This window comes from Alligator mississippiensis, unplaced genomic scaffold (genome assembly GCF_030867095.1).
Source record: "Alligator mississippiensis isolate rAllMis1 unplaced genomic scaffold, rAllMis1 scaffold_20, whole genome shotgun sequence".
NCBI classification, from domain to species: Eukaryota; Metazoa; Chordata; order Crocodylia; family Alligatoridae; genus Alligator; species Alligator mississippiensis.
This window is the reverse complement of record NW_026775405.1, coordinates 107501-122500: the sequence shown is the minus strand read 5'-3', so window position 1 is coordinate 122500 and position 15000 is coordinate 107501. Positions and strand designations below refer to the sequence as shown.

Here is a 15000-nt window from a genome sequence, read left to right as displayed (position 1 = left end):
CCGGCCTGGCCCGCCGGGCCGCTCCCGGCCGGAGCTCCCACGTTAACCGCTCCCAACGCAACCGAGCAGAAGTTTTCCAAGTCCCACGGCGGACACCAGGTCCTCCCGGTTCCCCGTCAGGAGAGCCCCGCCACTCCTGGGGAAGCAAGCACCGCTGCCTGCCCGACCTCCGAGCCCATCACCGGGGGGGGGGGGCGGGAGCCGGAATCGCGGGCCAGAGCCTGGAACTCTCGCACGGCCAGGCCCGCCGGATCGGGGCACGCTGCCTCCACGCTCGGTTGACAAGGCAGCGCGGCACGGTTCTTTTGCCCCGGAGGTTCCTCTGAACGACTTTCTGGAACCGAACATGGGCATTTAGGGTCCTGAAAACCGAGTCCCCCAAAATCTCCGCGAACCTTTCCTGGCAATATTGTAGATGCGGCACCCGGCCCAGCCACCGGGGCCAACCGCCGAAAGTGTCCGCCCTCCTGGAGCGAAGGCCCGGGCAAGGCCCGTTTCAAAAACCTCATACGGACTTCCGGAGCAGGAGCCCGGGCGCCAGGTTGAGCCCATGTATTCCTATTGGGACTTCCAGGCAGCATGTCATGCCAGTTCTGGCCACTAGGCTGTTTCCAGGTGAGTCTCATTCATTCAATCTGTGCGCCACTCAAGGCCTTGCCCCGCCCTCTCCACCCCTGAACAGGCTTAAAATGGCTGTGCTGCCAGTTCCCAGGCTGCCAGCTGGTGGGTTGTGGTGGTGGGTGTGGCGCTGTCGGGGCTCTCTGCTGTATAGTGCCACTGCCACTGCCACTGCAAGCTTGCCGCTGGTGCCCCCCCCCCGGCTTGGCCTTGGCCTTGGCCTTGGCCTTGGGGGTTGGGGGGGGGCTGCAGCTGCAGCTGCTCCTGCTCCTGCTCCTGCTGCTTTGTTTGTTTGGTTTGTTTGGTTTGTTTGGTTTGTTTTTTCTTTCTGTTTGCTGCTGCCACTGTTACTGCTTTTGTTTGCTTTGGTTCCTGCACCAGTGGACCCCTGCGCACCCCAGAAGAGCACAGCCCAGCGCACCCCAGAGGAGAAGAGCACAGCCCAGCGCACTCCACAAGAGCACAGCCCAGCGCACCTCACAAGAGCACAGGCCAGCGCACTCCACAAGAGCACAGGCCAGCGCACTCCACAAGAGCACAGGCCAGCGCACTCCACAAGAGCACAGGCCAGCGCACTCCACAAGAGCACAGGCCAGCGCACCCTACAAGAGCACAGCCCAGCGCACCCCACAAGAGCACAGCCCAGCGCACCCCACAGGAGCACCCCTCAGAGTAGGCTTTTGTCGTGCTAAAAAAAGGTGGCGGCTGGGCTGCCTTTGTTCCCCTCCCCCGCCCTCCCCCCGGGTGTCTGCCCCATTTTGTGTGCGTCCTGTGCTCCACTCCCCGCTCCCGGTGTTTTGTGAAGGCCGAGCAGGCCAGCAGCGTGCCCCCCCCCTCCCCAGTGTGACCCTGTGTCCCGGCCGCCCTACCCCCGTGGTCCTCCCCCGGCACGGTGCAGCATGGAGGAGGTGCCTCCCCCCCCCCCTCCTCCCAAGCAAGGAGGGGGAGTTGAAGTTTGTGAAATGGCTGACCCCTGTCTCGGGGCCACCGGCCCCGGCACTGCCCCTGGCCCCGGCCCCGGCCCCGGCCCCGGCCCTAGAGCGGAGGGTGGGGGCAAGGGGAAGGGGAAAGGGAAGGGCTCCTCCTCGTCAGGGGCCTCCTCCGCAAAAGGGGGGGCGGGGAAAGGCAAGGGCCCCGCAAACCCAAAAGGCAGCCCGCCCCCTGACCCTGACCCAGCCGAGTCAGGCCCCGGCCCGAGTCCCGGCCCTAGCGCCGGCCCCGCAGCAGGAGCGCCCCCCCCCCGGGAGAAGGGCGGGGCGCGCAGTTACGCCGAGGCGGCCGCCGGCCGCGCAGCGGGGCCGGGCGGGGGGCCGGGCGCCAGCACCTCCACCGCCTGGGCGTCTTCGATCCCGGGGGGAGGGGGGGCCCCCTTCCCGGCACTCACCCGGAGAAATGGGGTGAGATGCTGGCTGCCCGAGCGGGAAGGGTCCGCCTTCGAACCTTACGTGCGGGCCCTAGCTCGGGTGGTGGGGGCCCCGAAAATTGTGGCGGCCTCCAGGTTCCACGGCAAGGGAGTATTCTTCCTTGCCACGGAGGCCGCCGCCCAGAAGGCGGTGGAGAGGGGGCTCACAGTGGACGGGGAGTACGTCCCCGTGGAGCCCCTAGAGGAGCCAGGGACCCGGGTGGTCCTTAGTTCGGTGCCCCCGTACCTCCCTAATTGGGCCCTCCTGCCCCGACTATCATCGCTGGGGAAGGTAATCTCCCCGGTGCTGCCCCTGGGTTTGGGGTGCCGGGACCCCACCCTGCGACACGTGCGCTCGTTCCGCCGGCAGGTAACGATCCAGCCGGCGGCGGGAGCGCAGCTGGGGGCGGAGGGATCCCTCCAGGTAATGTTTGGGGGGGCCCTGCACCGCATCTTCTTCACGGTGGGGGACCTGCGGTGTTACAAGTGCCGCGGGGTAGGGCACCTCCGCCAAGAATGCCCCTTGGGGCAAGCGCGGCGGCCACCGCAGGCCCCCGCCAGTGGAGGGGGGGGCCCTGCCACCGGCCCCCCCAGCCCCCCCGGCCCTGGCGGGAGCCCTGGCGGGAGCCCCCCAGCGGCAGAGCCCCCCTCGGCCTCGGCCTCGGCCTCGGCCTCGGCCTCGGCCGCAGTCACCGGGGGGCAGGGAGCAGGAGACGGGGAGAGGGAGGTAGGCCCCGAGCCGGGCCCAGTCCCGGCTTCAGCCCCAGCCCCAGCCCCAGCCCCAGCCCCAGCCCCGGCCCGGGGCCAAGCGTCCACCGCGGGCAAGCCTCCGGGCCATAGAGAGGACCACCCTGCGGGCGAGCGGGCGGGCCCCCCCCCTCCTCCATCGGGGCGGGCCCAAAAGAGAAAGGCCGCGGAGCAGCTCGATCCCTCCCTAGAGGAGGGCCCCCCCTCGGACACAGGCGAGGAGGGGGAGGGGGCCGACGTGCAAAAGGCCCCCTCACCAGCCAGCAGAGCTGCTCCGGAAGACCCCCCCCCTCCCGAGAAAGTGCGGGTAATCCCCGTGGAGGAGGCCCCAGAAAGAGAGAGAGAGAGAGAGAGAGAAAGAGAGAGAGAAAGAGAAGGAGAGGAGGAGCCCATGCGGGAGGAGCCCCCTGAGCCTGCCATCGCGGAGGTAGGGCCCTCCCCAACAGCAACAGCAACAGCAACAGCAACAACAACAGAAACAGCACTAGCAGCTTCAACCTCAAGCTCAGCGCCCCTCCCCCCCCTCAGCGAAGAGACCCTGGGGCTCACCCCGGTGAGCTCCGGCACGGGTCCCGAGGGGGAGGCCCTCCCCGCCCCCAGTCAAGCCGCCCCTGCGGCACCTGACGGGGAGGAAGAGCAGGGGCCAGGTTCCCCCCCCCCCACCCCCACCCCCACCCCCACCCCCACCCCCAGCCAGGCCCCCCGCGAAGGGGCTGCAGATCTCCCTCGGGCCGAGTCGGAGAGCCAAGCGGACCGAGAGGTCCAGATGGAGGCCGAGGAAGCCTCCGCCGGAGGCGCGGCGGAGGCGGCGGAAGCCAGCCAGCCAGGCCCCACTGGACCTGACCAGGCTGAGGATGCGGGGGGGTCAGCAGGCAGCGTTGAGCCTGCAACCCCCCCAGCCCCAGCCCCAGCACCAGCAGCAGTCTCCAGGGAGGACCTGGTGGCCTTCTTGGAGCGGGAAAGCACCCGGCGCGCTCCGGCCCGGGTGCAGCTGGCCCTGGACTGCTGGGGCGACTTTAACAGCATCCTCGAGGCCACGAGGGCGCTGGTGAGGGAGGGGAAGGGGCCGAACAGATGCAACGCCCGGGTGTACACCCGGGCCCGGTCCATGTACGACGCCCTGACGGTGTACGGGCGCGGGGCCGGGTACCGGCTGGGCGTTGCCCTGCGCGAGCCCCCGGCCGAGCCATCGGAGCCCCCTCCCGCCAGCCATGACGTCGCTTAACATCGCGACCCTCAACGTCCGAGGCTGCAGGCAGGGTCTCCGGAGGAGCCAGGTGTTCTCCTTCCTGCGGGAGGGGGGCTACTCGGTGGCTTTCCTCCAGGAGACCTGGACGACTCCGGCCGACGCCGCCGCCTGGCGGCTGGAGTGGGGAGACGGGGTTTTCCTGAGTCACCTGTCGGCCACCTCGTGCGGGGTGGCCACCCTGTTCTCCCCGAGCCTGCGGCCGGAGATCTTAGAGGACGTTGAGGCGGTGCCGGGCCGCCTGCTCCACGTCCGGGCCCGAGCGGCGGGGACGGTAACGAACTTTGTGAACGTGTACGGCCCCGCCGCGGAACCGGACGCGGCGGATTTTTTCCGCCGGGCGGCCGACTACCTGGGCACCTTGAGCCCTCGCGAGAGCCTGGTCTTAGGCGGGGACTTCAACGTCACCCTCGAGGAACAGGACCGCTCGCGCAGGCAACGGTGCCGGGCCGCCGCGGACGCCCTCAGGGGGATCCTGGAGGAGCACTCCCTGGTGGACGCCTGGCGAGTCTGTCACCCCGACGGCCCCCCGGCCCCCACGTACGTGCGGGTGGGGGGGGAGCGGGCGAGCCACTCCCGGTTGGACCGGATTTACATCTCGCCCCGCGTGGATGCCCGAGCCGTGTCCTGCAGAGTGAGGCCGGCCCCCTTCAGCGATCACCATCTGGTGTGCGCCCGGGTGGCGTTTGGCCCCGGGCGGCGGGGGTCGGCCTACTGGCACTTTAACAACAGCCTGCTGGAGGACCCGAGCTTCGGAGCGGCCTTCCGGGAGTTCTGGTTGGCCTGGCGCGGGCAGCGGCAGTCTTTCCCCTCGGCTCGGGGATGGTGGGACGGGGGGAAGGCGCGCATCCGGCTCTTCTGCCGCAGCTACGCCCGGGGGCACACCCGGGAGCGGGAGGCGGCCATAGAGCGGCTCGAGCGGGAAGTGTTGGAGCTGGAGAGGCGCCTGGTCGCCGACCCGCAGGATCCGTCCCTCTGCGGAGAGTGCAGGGAGAGGCGGGAGGAGCTGAGAGCCCTGGAGGACCGCCGCGCACGCGGCGCGTTCGTCCGCGCGCGAGTCCACCTCCTGCGGGAGATGGACCGCGGCTCCCGTTTCTTCTACGGCCTGGAGAAGCAGAGGGGGGCCAAAAAGCACATCACTTGCCTGCTGGCGGATGATGGCACCCCCCTCTCGGCCCCGGGAGAGCTGCGAGTTCGCGCGAGGGCCTTCTACGGAAGGCTCTTTTCCCGGGAGCCGACCGAGGCGACGGCCCGCAGCGCGCTCTGGGAGGAACTGCCGCAGGTGGGCGCGGGCGACCGTGACCGGCTGGAGGCTCCTCTCACCTTGGCCGAGCTCACGCTCGCCCTCCGTCTCATGCCCGGCAACAAGGCGCCGGGGCTGGACGGGCTCACCACGGAGTTCTACCGGGCCTTCTGGGACGTGCTCGGCCCGGACCTTGCCGCGGTCTGGGCCGAGGCCGAGGCTCGCGGGGAGCTCCCCCTGTCGTGCAGGAGGGCGGTGTTGACTCTCCTGCCGAAGAAGGGAGACCTCCGCGACCTGAGGAACTGGCGTCCCGTGTCCCTCCTCTGCACGGACTATAAGGTGGTGGCGAAGGCCGTCTCGCTGCGCCTGCGGTCCGTGCTGGCGGACGTGATCCATCCCGACCAGACGTACACGGTGCAAGGTCGCTCCATCTTCGACAACCTGTACCTGGTGCGGGACCTCCTGGAGCTGGCGCGCCGGGAGGGCCTGTCGTTCGGCCTGCTCTCCCTCGATCAGGAGAAGGCGTTCGACAGGATGGACCACGGGTATCTGACGGGCACGCTGCGGGCCTTCGGCTTCGGACCGCGCTTTGTGCGGGCTCTCCAGGTACTGTACGCCTCCGCGGAGTGCCTGGTTAAGCTCAACTGGTCCCTGACGGAACCCATCCCGTTCAGGCGGGGGGTGCGTCAAGGCTGCCCGATGTCGGGCCAGCTGTACGCGCTAGGCCTGGAGCCCTTCCTGTGCCTCCTGCGGAGGCGGGTGGCCGGGTTGGCGCTGCGGGAACCGGCGCTGCGGCTGGTCCTCTCGGCGTACGCCGACGACGTGCTCCTCGCGGTCCAGGGCCCGGAAGATCTGGAGCGGGTGGCGGCCTGCCAGGCGGTTTATTCGGCGGCCTCCTCCGCCCGGGTCAACTGGGCCAAGAGCTCCGGGCTGACGGTGGGTGCCGGGTGGCAGGTGGGCTCGCTCCCACCCGCGCTCCGGGGCATCGAGTGGAGCGCGGGCCCGCTGCTCTACCTGGGGGTCTACCTGAGCCCCACGGACCCCTCCCCCCCGCAGAATTGGGCAGACCTAGAACTGAGGGTGGCGAGGCGGATCGGGGCGTGGACGGGGCTGCTGCGGTGCCTGTCCCTCCGGGGCCGGGCGCTGGTGTTGAACCAGCTGATCCTGTCCATGCTCTGGTACCGCTTCAATACCCTCCCCGTGCCCCCCGAGGTTCTTGCCAGGCTCCAGAGACGGGCGCTGGGGTTCTTCTGGCCAAGACGGCACTGGGTCTCTGCACGGGTGCTGACCCTCCCCTTGCGGGAGGGGGGGCAGGGCCTGGTGTGCCTCCGCAGCCAGGTCCTGACGTTCCGCCTCCAGGCCCTGCAGAGACTGCTGTACAGTGACGGTAGCCACGCGGCGTGGAGCCTGTTGGGGCGCGCCTTCCTCCGCCGCCTCCGGGGGCTCCGATACGACCGGCAGCTCTTCTTCCTGCGCGGCCTGGAGCTCGTGCGGGTGGCGGGGGAGCTGCCGGCCTTTTACCGAGACCTCCTCAAGGCCTGGGGGCTGATCTCCGCCTCCAGGTCTCCGTCGCGGGTGGCCAAGGACGGCGACCTGCTGGCCGAGCCGCTGTTCTTTAACCCGCAGCTGGCGGTCCCGGCGGCAGCCTCGCCAGAGGCCTCCCTGAGGATGGCCCGGGTGGGCGTCACCCGGCTCGGAGACCTCCTGGACTACGACGAGCGAGGATGGCTGGGCCCCGCGGCGCTGGCCCGGCGCACGGGCCTGACCATAGGGCGTGCAACTTGCTCGCGCCTAGTCCGGGAGGTGAAAGCTGCGCTGCCCGCAGACGCCCTTGCCTACGTCGAGCGAGTCCTGCGAGAGGGCGGTCCCCGCCCTCCCGAATCCCCCAGCCCGGCGGAGTTCCTGATAGGGCCCGCCCAGCGGCCGGCCCCGAGGCACTCCGCCCCTCACCACCTCTGCAGGCTGGGGGACACCCCGCCGGTCCGCTTCTCGACGGCCCACCGGCGCCAGCTCTACACGCTCGTCCGCAGGACGCTCCACCACGCCGCCCTCGCGTCCCGCCAAGACACCCAATGGCGGGACTACTTTGGCGAGGGCGTGGCCGACGGTCCCCGGTGGCTCAGCGTCTACTCGGAGCTCGTCCCGAGAGCCGCCGGGGACCTAGGCTGGCGGCTCCTTCACGGGGCCGCCGCGACGGGCGTGTATCTGGCGCGGATTGACACCATCTCCGACCGATGCCCGTTTTGTGACGAGAGGGAGACCCTGGCGCACCTGGTCCTCGAGTGCGCCAGGCTGCAGCCCCTGCACCTCCTCCTCCAGAACCTGCTCCTCAAGTTCTGGCTGCACTATTCCCCGCACCTGTTTATTTACGCACTCCCCATCCGTCGCCCCACCCGGGCCCGGGACCGACTGGTCAACCTCCTCCTGGCTCTGGCCAAGCTCGTCATCTGGCTATCCAGGAAGGAGGCTCTGGCCGGGAAGGCTCCCGGGCACCTCGGGGCGTTTTTCCTCGGTGTCCTGCGCGCCCGCCTCCGAGCGGAGCACCACTGGGCGGTAGCCGCCGGCAAGCTGAAGCAGTTTGCGGGCCGGTGGGCGCTGTCCGGGGTGCTCTGCTCCCTGTCCCCCGGGGGAGCACTCGTTTTGAACCTTTGACCCCCCACGTGCACACCCTGTTTTTCTTTCAGTTGTCCCCCGCAATGTTTTATTTTCTGAAACCGGGAGCCCAGCCGCCAAGAAACCAACAGCGGCGGAGCCCGGACAATCTTTTTTCAGCTTCGGCTGAGGACTAACCGCCCGTCCGGCAACCAGCCGGTGCCGCCAGTCAAATCGGCCGCCGCAACCGGGGCGGCCCCCAGCTACTAACAGGGTAAGAGTAACTAACAATAGTCCCGGCCGGAGCTCCCACGTTAACCGCTCCCAACGCAACCGAGCAGAAGTTTTCCAAGTCCCACGGCGGACACCAGGTCCTCCCGGTTCCCCGTCAGGAGAGCCCCGCCACTCCTGGGGAAGCAAGCACCGCTGCCTGCCCGACCTCCGAGCCCATCACCGGGGGGGGGGGGCGGGAGCCGGAATCGCGGGCCAGAGCCTGGAACTCTCGCACGGCCAGGCCCGCCGGATCGGGGCACGCTGCCTCCACGCTCGGTTGACAAGGCAGCGCGGCACGGTTCTTTTGCCCCGGAGGTTCCTCTGAACGACTTTCTGGAACCGAACATGGGCATTTAGGGTCCTGAAAACCGAGTCCCCCAAAATCTCCGCGAACCTTTCCTGGCAATATTGTAGATGCGGCACCCGGCCCAGCCACCGGGGCCAACCGCCGAAAGTGTCCGCCTTCCTGGAGCGAAGGCCCGGGCAAGGCCCGTTTGAAAAACCTCATACGGACTTCCGGAGCGCGAGCCCGGGAGCCAGGTCGACCCAGGGCCAACCTCCCGGGCCCCAGAGAGGCACGTCTCCGCCGCGGAAGCCGCCTGATGCCCGCGCCGAAGGCCCCCGGGCCCGCCCGGCCTCCGGGCAGGGCACCGGGGAGAAGTAGGAATCGTGGCCGGGCTCCTGGAACTCCTGCCCGGCCTGCCCCGCGGAAGCACGCCGGGTTCTCCCGCCGCGCCGTGCAGGTTCTTCCGCCCCTCGCCGGGGTAGCCGGGCTCCAACCGCTGGGCCCCGCAGCCTGGAAGGGCCCCTGCGAGTCGCCCCCCGGCCTGCACGCCCGCCGTGCAGTCGACCGGGTCGAAGCCGGAATCGCGGCCGGGTTCCTGGAACTCTCGCCCGGCCTGCCCGCCCGGCCCGCCCCCCGGGCCGGAGCTCCAGTCGACTTGGAGCCAAACTCGGTTTTGACCCCCTCCTGCAGCACGGTCCGGCCCCGGAGGTTCCTCCGTCCGACCTCCTGGAACCCAAGATGGGCATCTAGGGTCCCGAAATCCGTGTCCCCGAAAATCTCCGCGAACCTTTCCTGGCAATATTGTAGATGCGGCACCCGGCCCAGCCACCGGGGGCAACCGCCGAAAGTGTCCGCCCTCCTGGAGCGAAGGCCCGGGCAAGGCCCGTTTCAAAAACCTCATACGGACTTCCGGAGCCCGAGCCCCGGCGCCAGGTCGACCCAGGGCCGACCTCCCGGGCCCCAGAGAGGCTCGTCTCCGCCGCGGAAGCCGCCCGCCGCCCGCGGCGAAGGCCCCCGGGCCCGCCCGGCCTCCGGGCAGGGCACCGGGGAGAAGTAGGAATCGTGGCCGGGCTCCTGGAACTCCTGCCCGGCCTGCCCCGCGGAAGCATGCCGGGTTCTCCGGCCGCGCCGTGCAGGTTCTTCCGCCCCTCGCCGGGGTAGCCGGGCTCCAACCGCTGGGCCCCGCTGCCTGGAAGGGGCCCTGCGAGTCGCCGCCGGCCTGCACGCCCGCCGTGCAGTCGACCGGGTCGAAGCCGGAATCGCGGCCGGGTTCCTGGAACTCTCGCCCGGCCTGCCCGCCCGGCCCGCCCCCCGGGCCGGAGCGCCAGTCGACATGGAGCCAAACTCGGTTTTGACCCCCTCCTGCAGCACGGTCCGGCCCCGGAGGTTCGTCCGTCCGACCTCCTGGAACCCAAGATGGGCATCTAGGGTCCCGAAATCCGTGTCCCCGAAAATCTCCGCGAACCTTTCCTGGCAATATTGTAGATGCGGCACCCGGCCCAGCCACCGGGGGCAACCGCCGAAAGTGTCCGCCCTCCTGGAGCGAAGGCCCGGGCAAGGCCCGTTTCAAAAACCTCATACGGACTTCCGGAGCGCGAGCCCGGGCGCCAGGTCGACCCAGGGCCAACCTCCCGGGCCCCAGAGAGGCACGTCTCCGCCGCGGAAGCCGCCTGATGCCCGCGCCGAAGGCCCCCGGGCCCGCCCGGCCTCCGGGCAGGGCACCGGGGAGAAGTAGGAATCGTGGCCGGGCTCCTGGAACTCCTGCCCGACCTGCCCCGCGGAAGCATGCCGGGTTCTCCCGCCGCGCCGTGCAGGTTCTTCCGCCCCTCGCCGGGGTAGCCGGGCTCCAACCGCTGGGCCCCGCTGCCTGGAAGGGGCCCTGCGAGTCGCCGCCGGCCTGCACGCCCGCCGTGCAGTCGACCGGGTCGAAGCCGGAATCGCGGCCGGGTTCCTGGAACTCTCGCCCGGCCTGCCCGCCCGGCCCGCCCCCCGGGCCGGAGCGCCAGTCGACATGGAGCCAAACTCGGTTTTGACCCCCTCCTGCAGCACGGTCCGGCCCCGGAGGTTCCTCCGTCCGACCTCCTGGAACCCAAGATGGGCATCTAGGGTCCCGAAAGCCGTGTCCCCGAAAATCTCCGCGAACCTTTCCTGGCAATATTGTAGATGCGGCACCCGGCCCAGCCACCGGGGGCAACCGCCGAAAGTGTCCGCCCTCCTGGAGCGAAGGCCCGGGCAAGGCCCGTTTCAAAAACCTCATACGGACTTCCGGAGCCCGAGCCCCGGCGCCAGGTCGACCCAGGGCCGACCTCCCGGGCCCCAGAGAGGCTCGTCTCCGCCGCGGAAGCCGCCCGCCGCCCGCGGCGAAGGCCCCCGGGCCCGCCCGGCCTCCGGGCAGGGCACCGGGGAGAAGTAGGAATCGCGGCCGGGCTCCTGGAACTCTCGCCCGGCCAAGCCGCTCGGCCCGCCCCTGGGCCGGAGCTCCAGTCGACATGGAGCCAAACTCGCGGTTGAACCTCTCCTGCAGCACGGTCCGGCCCCGGAGGTTCCTCCGTCCGAGCTCCTGGAACCCAAGATGGGCATCTAGGGTCCCGAAACCCGTGTCCTCGAAAATCTCCGCGAACCTTTCCTGGCAATATTGCAGATGCGGCACCCGGCCCAGCCACCGGGACGAACCGCCGAAAGTGTCCGGCCTCCTGGAGCGAAGGCCCGGGCAAGGCCCGTTTGAAAAACCTCATACGGACTTCCAGGGCCGGAGCCCCGGCGCCAGGTCGACCCCGGGCCTCCCTCCCGGGCGTTAGGGCGGCTCGTCTCCCCCGCGGGAGCAGCCCGCTGCCCGCGCCGAAGGCCCCCGGACCCGCCCGGCCTCCGGGCAGGGCACCGGGGAGAAGTAGGAATCGCGGCCGGGCTCCTGGAACTCTCGCCCGGCCAGGCCGCCCGGCCCGCCCCCCGGGCCGGAGCTCCAGTCGACATGGAGCCAAACTCGGGGCTGAACCTCTCCTGCAGCACGGTCCGGCCCCGGAGGTTCCTCCGTCCGGCCTCCTGGAACCCAAGATGGGCATCTAGGGTCCCGAAACCCGTGTCCTCGAAAATCTCCGCGAACCTTTCCTGGCAATATTGTAGATGCGGCACCCGGCCCAGCCGCCGGGGGCAACCGCCGAAAGTGTCCGCCCTCCTGGAGCGAAGACCCGGGCAAGGCCCGTTTGAAAAACCTCATACGGACTTCCGGAGCCCGAGCCCCGGCGCCAGGTCGACCCAGGGCCCACCTCCCGGGCCCCAGAGAGGCTCGTCTCCGCCGCGGAAGCCGCCTGCCGCCCGCGCCGAAGGCCTCCGGGCAGGGCACCGGGGAGAAGCCGGAATCGCGGGCGGGCTCCTGGAACTCTCGCCGGGCAGGCCGCCCGGCCCGCCCCGGGGCCGGAGCTCCAGTCGACATGGAGCCAAAATCGGTTTTGACCCCCTCCTTCGGCACGGTCCGGCCCCGGAGGTTCCTCCGTCCGAGCTCCTGGAACCCAAGATGGGCATCTAGGGTCCCGAAACCCGTATCCTCGAAAATCTCCGCGGACCTTTCCTGGCAATATTGTAGATGCGGCACCCGGCCCAGCCGCCGGGAGCAACCGCCGAAAGTGTGCGGCCTCCTGGAGCGAAGGCCCGGGCACGGCCCGTTTGAAAATCCTCATACGGACTTCCAGGGCCGGAGCTCGGGAGCCAGGTCGACCCCGGGCCTCCCTCCCGGGCGTTAGGGCGGCTCGTCTCCCCCGCGGGAGCCGCCCGCTGCCCGCGCCGAAGGCCCCCGGACCCGCCCGGCCTCCGGGCAGGGCACCGGGGAGAAGTCGGAATCGCGGCCGGGCTCCTGGAACTCTCGCCCGGCCAGGCCGCCCGGCCCGCCCCCCGGGCCGGAGCTCCAGTCGACATGGAGCCAAACTCGGGGTTGAACCCCTCCTGCAGCACGGTCCGGCCCCGGAGGTTCCTCCGTCCGCCCGCCTGGAACCCAAGATGGGCATCTAGGGTCCCGAAAGCCGTGTCCCCGAAAATCTCCGCGGACCTTTCCCGGCAATATTGTAGATGCGGCACCCGGCCCAGCCACCGGGACGAACCGCCGAAAGTGTCCGCCCTCCTGGAGCGAAGGCCCGGGCAAGGCCCGTTTGAAAAACCTCATACGGACTTCCGGAGCCCGAGCCCCGGCGCCAGGTCGACCCAGGGCCAACCTCCCGGGCCCCAGAGAGGCTCGTCTCCCCCGCGGGAGCAGCCCGCCGCCCGCGCCGAAGGCCCCCGGACCTGCCCGGCCTCCGGGCAGGGCACCGGGGAGAAGCCGGAATCGCGGCCGGGTTCCTGGAACTCTCGCCCGGCCCGCCCCTGGGCCGGAGCTCCAGTCGACATGGAGCCAAACCCGGGGTTGAGCCCCTCCTGCAGCACGGTCCAGTCCCGGAGGTACCCCTGCCCGCCCTCCTGGAACCGAAGATGGGCATCTAGGGTCCCGAAAACCGTGTCCCCGAAAATCTCCGCGGACCTTTCCTGGCAATGTTGTAGATGCGGCACCCGGCCCAGCCACCGGGGGCAACCGCCGAAAGTGTCCGCCCTCCTGGAGCGAAGGCCCGGGCACGGGCCGTTTGAAAAACCTCATCGGGACTTCCAGGGCCGGAGCCCCGGCGCCAGGTCGACCCCGGGCCTCCCTCCCGGGGCCCAGCACGGCTCGTCTCCCCCGCGGGAGCATCCCGCCGCCCGCGCCGAAGGCCCCCGGACCTGCCCGGCCTCCGGGCAGGGCACCGGGGAGAAGTCGGAATCGCGGCCGGGCTCCTGGAACTCCCGCCCGGCCTGCCCCGCGGAGTCCTGCCCGGGCTCCCGCCGCCTTGGCCCGGGACGACCACCCCTCGGCGGGGTGCCTGGGCTCCGACCCCGGAGGCCCGGGTCCCTGCCGGGGCCCTTGGACCCGCCCCCGGGCTGCCCTTCCACGGAGCCCTTGACCGGGACGAGATCGGAATTGTGGCCGAGCTCCTGGAACTCTCGCCCGGCCTGACCGCCTTCTCCGGCCCTTTTCCGGTTTTCCCCGTTGACCTGGCTCCAAACTCGGGTTTGGCCCCTCAGCACGGCAGGGTTCTGCCCCGAAGATCCCTCTGACCGGCTTTCTGGAACCGAACATGGGCATTGAGGGTCCTTAAAAACGTGTTCTCGAAAATCTCCGCGAACGTTTCTTGGCTATATTGTAGATGCGGCACCCGGCCCAGCCACCGGGACGAACCGCCGAAAGTGTCCGCCCTCCTGGATCGAAGGCCCGGGCAAGGCCCGTTTCAAAAACCTCATACGGACTTCCGTGGGGGGGGGCGGGCACCAGGTCAACCCCACGTATGCCTATGGGGATTTTCGCTCCCCAGGTCAACCCCATGGATGCCTATGGGGATTTTCGCTCCCCAGGTCAACCCCATGGATGCCTATGGGCTTTTTCGGTCCCCAGCTCCACCCCAAGTATTCCTAGGGGCTTTTCCGCTCCCCAGCTCCACCCCATTTATTCCTATGGGGATTTTCAGTCCCCAGGTCAACCCCAAGTATTCCTAGGGGCTTTTTCGCTCCCCAGCTCCCCCCCCATGTATTCCTAAGGGCTTTTTCGGTCCCCAGCTCCACCCCAAGTATTCCTAGGGGTTTTTTCGCTCCCCAGCTCCACCCCATGTATTCCTAGGGGCTTTTCCGCTCCCCAGCTCCCCCCCCATGTATTCCTAAGGGCTTTTTCGGTCCCCAGCTCCACCCCAAGTATTCCTAGGGGTTTTTTCGCTCCCCAGCTCCACCCCATGTATTCCTAGGGGCTTTTCCGCTCCCCAGCTCCCCCCCATGTATTCCTAAGGGCTTTTTCGCTCCCCAGCTCCACCCCAAGTATTCCTAGGGGTTTTTTCGCTCCCCAGCTCCACCCCATGTATTCCTAGGGGCTTTTCCGCTCCCCAGCTCCCCCCCATGTATTCCTAAGGGCTTTTTCGCTCCCCAGCTCCCCCCCATGTATTCCTAAGGGCTTTTTCGCTCCCCAGCTCCCCCCCATGTATTCCTAGGGGGATTTTCGCTCCCCAGGTCAACCCCATGGATGCCGATGGGCTCTTTCGGTCCCCAGGTCAGCCCCATGTGTTGCTATGGGCTTTTTCGGTCCCCAGGTCAACCCCATGTGTTCCTATGGGCTTTCTCGGTCCCCAGGTCAACCCCATGTATTCCTAGGGGCTTTTTCGCTCCCCAGCTCCACCCCATGTATTCCTATGGGGATTTTCGCTCCCCAGCTCCACCCCAAGTATTCCTAGGGGCTTTTCCGCTCCCCAGCTCCACCCCACGTATTCCTAGGGGCATTTAGGCTCCCCAGGTCAACCCCATGGATGCCGATGGGCTTTTCCGCTCGCTCCCCAGGTCCGCCCGCCCCTGGCCTCGCCATCGGGACTTGCGGGCACCGTCTCAACCCCGTGCCTTCCAGAGGGGACTTCCAGGCACCGTGTCCACCCCCTGCGAGCCTCTGCGGACCCCCGCCTTACCTTTCCCCGCCGCCTACGGCCAGACCGGGCTGATCGCGCCCGATCCCGTCCGATCTCGGAAGCTAAGCAGTCCCGGGCCCGGCTAGTACCTGGATGGGA

General features: G+C 69.4%; 1 non-coding gene across 1 annotated transcript in view; it reads left to right on the top strand.

Annotated features, from left to right (window-relative positions):
* Nucleotides 1-14912: 14912 nt before the first annotated feature.
* LOC132247622 (5S ribosomal RNA) overlaps nucleotides 14913-15000 on the top strand; it is a 119-nt gene continuing 31 nt past the window's right edge. Inside the window, exon 1 of the ribosomal RNA XR_009458901.1 lies at nucleotides 14913-15000. This exon is cut by the window's right edge and continues 31 nt beyond it. This is a non-coding gene — a ribosomal RNA (5S ribosomal RNA).